Source organism: Toxotes jaculatrix, chromosome 8 (assembly GCF_017976425.1).
Source record: "Toxotes jaculatrix isolate fToxJac2 chromosome 8, fToxJac2.pri, whole genome shotgun sequence".
NCBI lineage: Eukaryota > Metazoa > Chordata > Actinopteri > Toxotidae > Toxotes > Toxotes jaculatrix.
Genome location: NC_054401.1, coordinates 1,331,133 through 1,338,710, shown reverse-complemented (window position 1 = coordinate 1,338,710; position 7,578 = coordinate 1,331,133).

Sequence of the window (7,578 nt, the reverse complement as noted above, 5' to 3'; positions counted from 1 at the left end):
TTAAAACTCCAAGCCCTGTACAGTCTTAACAACCCTAAACACCAACTTCAACTTGACAAAAAGTACCACAAAAAGGGGGGTCCAAACCACTCCTGAGGCCCCGAAACGCGCTCCTAGACACTTTCTGGGGGAACACTTTTGGCCTCTCACACTTAGGCTTGTGAGCCCTGTACTCTTTTGACCACCGTGAACACCAACTTCAACTTGACAAAAAGTACCACAAAAAGGGGGGTCCAAACCACTCCTGAGGCCCTGAAACGCGCTCCTAGACACTTTCTGAGGGAACACTTTTGGCCTCTCACACTTTGGCAAATTTTCACTCTCCCAACTCACTTATATGGAGGAACTTCAAATGCTCATAACTCTGGAACCCTAAGTCCTAGAGACTCAAGGGTGGTACCGTTGGACTCGGGGTACCCACAAATGGGGGGATAGGACAAGGTCCCATGGCTTTATCTTGCTCCCCTGAGAATCAGTTAAAACTGACCCTGGTTAAAACCCCAAATTTTCACTCTCCCAACTCCCTTATCTGGGGGAACTTCAAATGCTCACAACTCCAGAACCCTAAGTCCTAGATACTCGAGGGGGGTACCGTTGGACTCGGGGTACACACAAATGGGGGGGTAGGACAAGGCCCCATATCTCTATTTTGCTCCCCTGAGAATCGATCAAAACAGACCCTGGTTAAAACTCCAAGCCCTGTACACTCTTAACCACCCGAAACACCAGCTTCAGCTTGACAAAAAGTACCACAAAAAGGGGGGTCCAAACCACTCCTGAGGCCCCGAAACACGCTCCTAGACACTTTCTGGGTAAACACTTTTGGCCTCTCACACTTAGGCCTGTGAGCCCTGTACACTCTTAACCACCCGGAACACCAACTTCGGCTTGACAAAAAGTACCACAAAAAGGGGGGTCCAAACTACTACTGAGGCCCCGAAATGCGCTCCTAGACACTTTCTGGGGGAACACTTTTGGCCTCTCACACTTAGGCCTGTGAGCCCTGTACTCTTTTGACCACCGTGAACACCAGCTTCGGCTTGACAAAAAGTGCCACAAAAAGGGGGGTCCAAACCACTCCTGAGGCCCCGAAATGCGCTCCTAGACACTTTCTGGGGGAACACTTTTGGCCTCTCACACTTAGGCATGTGAGCCCTGTACATTCTTAACCATCCGTAACACGAACTTCAACTTGACAAAAAGTACCACAAAAAGGGGGGTCCAAACCACTCCTGAGGCCCCGAAATGCGCTCCTAGACACTTTCTGGGGGAACACTTTTGGCCTCTCACACTTAGGCCTGTGAGCCCTGTACACTCTTAACCACCCGAAACACCACCTACAGCTTGAAAAAAAGTACCACAAAAAGGGGGGTCCAAACCACTCCTGAGGCCCCGAAACTCGCTCCTAGACACTTTCTGGGGGAACACTTTTGGCCTCTCACACTTAGGCTTGTGAGCCCTGTACTCTTTTGACCACCGTGAACACCAACTTCAACTTGACAAAAAGTACCACAAAAAGGGGGGTCCAAACCACTCCTGAGGCCCTGAAACGCGCTCCTAGACACTTTCTGAGGGAACACTTTTGGCCTCTCACACTTTGGCAAATTTTCACTCTCCCAACTCACTTATATGGAGGAACTTCAAATGCTCATAACTCTGGAACCCTAAGTCCTAGAGACTCAAGGGTGGTACCGTTGGACTCGGGGTACCCACAAATGGGGGGATAGGACAAGGTCCCATGGCTTTATCTTGCTCCCCTGAGAATCAGTTAAAACTGACCCTGGTTAAAACCCCAAATTTTCACTCTCCCAACTCCCTTATCTGGGGGAAGTTCAAATGCTCACAACTCCAGAACCCTACGTCCTAGAGACTCGAGGGTGGTACCGTTGGACTCGGGGTACACACAAATGGGGGGGTAGGACAAGGTCCCATGTCTGTATAATGCTCCCCTGAGAATCGCTCAAAACAGACCCTGGTTAAAACTCCAAGCCCTGTACACTCTTAACAACCCTAAACACCAACTTCAACTTGACAAAAAGTACCACAAAAAGGGGGGTCCAAACCACTCCTGAGGCCCCGAAACGCGCTCCTAGACACTTTCTGGGGGAACACTTTTGGCCTCTCACACTTAGGCCTGTGAGCCCTGTACACTCTTAACCACCCGAAACACCAACTTCAACTTGACAAAAAGTACCACAGAAAGGGGGGTCCAAACCACTCCTGAGGCCCCGAAATGCGCTCCTAGACACTTTCTGGGGGAACACTTTTGGCCTCTCACACTTAGGCCTGTGAGCCCTGTACACTCTTGACCACCCGAAACACGAACTTCAACTTGACAAAAAGTACCACAAAAAGGGGGGTCCAAACCACTCCTGAGGCCCCGAAATGCGCTCCTAGACACTTTCTGGGGGAACACTTTTGGCCTCTCACACTTAGGCCTGTGAGCCCTGTACACTCTTGACCACCCGAAACACGAACTTCAACTTGACAAAAAGTACCACAAAAAGGGGGGTCCAAACCACTCCTGAGGCCCCGAAACGCGCTCCTAGACACTTTCTGGGGGAACACTTTTGGCCTCTCACACTTAGGCCTGTGAGCCCTGTACACTCTTAACCACCCGAAACACCACCTACAGCTTGAAAAAAAGTACCACAAAAAGGGGGGTCCAAACCACTCCTGAGGCCCTGAAACGCGCTCCTAGACACTTTCTGAGGGAACACTTTTGGCCTCTCACACTTTGGCAAATTTTCACTCTCCCAACTCACTTATATGGAGGAACTTCAAATGCTCATAACTCTGGAACCCTACGTCCTAGAGACTCGAGGGTGGTACCGTTGGACTCGGGGTACACACAAATGGGGGGGTAGGACAAGGTCCCATGTCTCTATAATGCTCCCCTGAGAATCGCTCAAAACAGACCCTGGTTAAAACTCCAAGCCCTGTACAGTCTTAACAACCCTAAACACCAACTTCAACTTGACAAAAAGTACCACAAAAAGGGGGGTCCAAACCACTCCTGAGGCCCCGAAACGCGCTCCTAGACACTTTCTGGGGGAACACTTTTGGCCTCTCACACTTAGGCCTGTGAGCCCTGTACACTCTTAACCACCCGAAACACCAACTTCAACTTGACAAAAAGTACCACAGAAAGGGGGGTCCAAACCACTCCTGAGGCCCCGAAACGCGCTCCTAGACACTTTCTGGAGGAACACTTTTGGCCTCTCACACTTAGGCCTGTGAGCCCTGTACACTCTTGACCACCCGAAACACCAGCTTCGGCTTGACAAAAAGTGCCACAAAAATGGGGGTCCAAACCACTACTGAGGCTCTGAAACGCGCTCCTAGACACTTTCTGGGGGAACACTTTTGGCCTCTCACACTGGCAAATTTTCACTCTCCCAACTCACTTATATGGAGGAACTTCAAATGCTCATAACTCTGGAACCCTAAGTCCTAGAGACTCAAGGGTGGTACCGTTGGACTCGGGGTACCCACAAATGGGGGGGTAGGACAAGGTCGCATGGCTTTATCTTGCTCCCCTGAGAATCAGTTAAAACTGACCCTGGTTAAAACCCCAAATTTTAACTCTCCCAACTCCCTTATCTGGGGGAACTTCAAATGCTCACAACTCCAGAACCCTAAGTCCTAGATACTCGAGGGGGGTACCGTTGGACTCGGGGTACACACAAATGGGGGGGTAGGACAAGGTCCCATATCTCTATCTTGCTCCCCTGAGAATCGGTCAAAACAGACCCTGGTTAAAACTCCAAGCCCTGTACAGTCTTAACAACCCTAAACACCAACTTCAACTTGACAAAAAGTACCACAAAAAGGGGGGTCCAAACCACTCCTGAGGCCCCGAAACGCGCTCCTAGACACTTTCTGGGGGAACACTTTTGGCCTCTCACACTTAGGCCTGTGAGCCCTGTACACTCTTAACCACCCGAAACACCAACTTCAGCTTGACAAAAAGTACCACAAAAAGGGGGGTCCAAACCACTCCTGAGGCCCCGAAACACGCTCCTAGACACTTTCTGGGGTAACACTTTTGGCCTCTCACACTTAGGCCTGTGAGCCCTGTACTCTTTTGACCACCGTGAACACCAGCTTCGGCTTGACAAAAAGTGCCACAAAAAGGGGGGTCCAAACCACTCCTGAGGCCCCGAAACGCGCTCCTAGACACTTTCTGGGGGAACACTTTTGGCCTCTCACACTTAGGCATGTGAGCCCTGTACATTCTTAACCATCCGTAACACGAACTTCAACTTGACAAAAAGTACCACAAAAAGGGGGGTCCAAACCACTCCTGAGGCCCCGAAATGCGCTCCTAGACACTTTCTGGGGGAACACTTTTGGCCTCTCACAGGCCTGTGAGCCCTGTACACTCTTAACCACCCGAAACACCACCTACAGCTTGAAAAAAAGTACCACAAAAAGGGGGGTCCAAACCACTCCTGAGGCCCCGAAACTCGCTCCTAGACACTTTCTGGGGGAACACTTTTGGCCTCTCACACTTAGGCCTGTGAGCCCTGTACACTCTTGACCACCCGAAACACCACCTTCAGCTTGACAAAAAGTACTACAAAAAGGGGGGTCAAAACCACTCCTGAGGCCCCGAAACGCGCTCCTAGACACTTTCTGGGGGAACACTTTTGGCCTCTCACACTTAGGCCTGTGAGCCCTGTACACTCTTGACCACCCGAAACACCAACTTCAACTTGACAAAAAGTACCACAAAAAGGGGGGTCCAAACCACTCCTGAGGCCCCGAAATGCGCTCCTAGACACTTTCTGGGGGAACACTTTTGGCCTCTCACACTTAGGCATGTGAGCCCTGTACATTCTTAACCATCCGTAACACGAACTTCAACTTGACAAAAAGTACCACAAAAAGGGGGGTCCAAACCACTCCTGAGGCCCCGAAATGCGCTCCTAGACACTTTCTGGGGGAACACTTTTGGCCTCTCACACTTAGGCCTGTGAGCCCTGTACACTCTTGACCACCCGAAACACGAACTTCAACTTGACAAAAAGTACCACAAAAAGGGGGGTCCAAACCACTCCTGAGGCCCCGAAACGCGCTCCTAGACACTTTCTGGGGGAACACTTTTGGCCTCTCACACTTAGGCCTGTGAGCCCTGTACACTCTGAACCACCCGAAACACCACCTACAGCTTGAAAAAAAGTACCACAAAAAGGGGGGTCCAAACCACTCCTGAGGCCCCGAAACTCGCTCCTAGACACTTTCTGGGGGAACACTTTTGGCCTCTCACACTTAGGCTTGTGAGCCCTGTACTCTTTTGACCACCGTGAACACCAACTTCAACTTGACAAAAAGTACCACAAAAAGGGGGGTCCAAACCACTCCTGAGGCCCTGAAACGCGCTCCTAGACACTTTCTGAGGGAACACTTTTGGCCTCTCACACTTTGGCAAATTTTCACTCTCCCAACTCACTTATATGGAGGAACTTCAAATGCTCATAACTCTGGAACCCTAAGTCCTAGAGACTCAAGGGTGGTACCGTTGGACTCGGGGTACCCACAAATGGGGGGATAGGACAAGGTCCCATGGCTTTATCTTGCTCCCCTGAGAATCAGTTAAAACTGACCCTGGTTAAAACCCCAAATTTTCACTCTCCCAACTCCCTTATCTGGGGGAACTTCAAATGCTCACAACTCCAGAACCCTACGTCCTAGAGACTCGAGGGTGGTACCGTTGGACTCGGGGTACACACAAATGGGGGGGTAGGACAAGGTCCCATGTCTCTATAATGCTCCCCTGAGAATCGCTCAAAACAGACCCTGGTTAAAACTCCAAGCCCTGTACAGTCTTAACAACCCTAAACACCAACTTCAACTTGACAAAAAGTACCACAAAAAGGGGGGTCCAAACCACTCCTGAGGCCCCGAAACGCGCTCCTAGACACTTTCTGGGGGAACACTTTTGGCCTCTCACACTTAGGCCTGTGAGCCCTGTACATTCTTAACCACCCGAAACACCAACTTCAACTTGACAAAAAGTACCACAAAAAGGGGGGTCCAAACCACTCGTGAGGCCCCGAAACGCGCTACTAGACACTTTCTGAGGGAACACTTTTGGCCTCTCACACTTTGGCAAATTTTCACTCTCCCAACTCACTTATATGGAGGAACTTCAAATGCTCATAACTCTGGAACCCTAAGTCCTAGAGACTCAAGGGTGGTACCGTTGGACTCGGGGTACCCACAAATGGGGGGGTAGGACAAGGTCCCATGGCTTTATCTTGCTCCCCTGAGAATCGGTTAAAACTGACCCTGGTTAAAACTCCAAGCCCTGTACAGTCTGAACAACCCTAAACACCAACTTCAACTTGACAAAAAGTGCCACAAAAAGGGGGGTCCAAAACACTCCTAAGGCTCTGAAACGTGCTCCTAAACACTTTCTAGGGGAACACTTTTGGCCTCTCATAGGCAAAGTTTCACTCTCCTAATTCACTTGCTCCCTTGAGGATCGGTCAAAACTGACCGTTTAAAACCCAAAATTTTCACTCTCACAAATCTCTTATATGGGGGAACTTCAAATGCTCATAACTCCGGAACCCTAAGTCCTAGAGACTCAAGGGTGGTACCGTTGGACTCGGGGTACACACAAATGTGGGGGTAAGACAAGGTTTCATGTCTCTATCTTGCTCCCCTGAGGATCGGTCAAAAATGTCACGTCCTCAAAATATCATAAAAATGGTCATAGTATGTTAAGGTGTCAAAATTGGCCAAAAAAAGTGATTTTTTAGTAAGACCTCAAAATGTCATAAAAATCATCATAGTATACTAAGGTTTTTCAACATATGCCAAAAAAAGTTATTTTTTATTAAGACTTCAAAGTGTTATCAGAATCAGAATCAGATTTATTGGCCAATTTTGTGCATACAAAGTTTGTACATACAGAAAAGGAATTTGACTCCGGTTTTTCTTGCTCTCATGCGGTACAACAAAACAACAACGACACACAACCAACGGAACAACAATTCTTTTTTTCCAGTTACTAATGGTGCAATGAGACAGTCTGAATGTGGGTAGTGCAAAAAGATAACTATATAACTATTTACATATATATAAATATATATTCAGACTATTGAGAAAATAGTGCAGGTTATAGTGCAAACATAAAAAGAGACGGTGAAATGAGGTAGTGGAAAATGTGCAAACAAAAGATGTTGAAGGAGGTAGTGGGGAAAAAAGAGTCACACATTCATCAGTGCCACATCCTGGGGAAAGAAACTGTCCTTGTCTCGGCTGGTTTTGGTGAGCAATGTTCTGAAGCGCCTGGCGGAGGGGAGGAGTTTAAACAGTTTGTGACCAGGATGTGAGGGGTCTGCAGAGATGTTTTTAGCACGGTTCCTAACTCTGTCATGGTATAGATCTTGTATGGAGGGCAGGTCGGTGCCGATAATCCTCTCTGCAGCCCGGATTGTCCGTTGCGGTCCAGTCTTATCCCGTTTGGTGGCTGATCCAAACCAGACAGTGATGGAAGGGCAGAGGACAGACTGGATGATGGCGCTGTAAAAAATGATCAGCAGCTCCTTAGGCAGGTTAAACTTC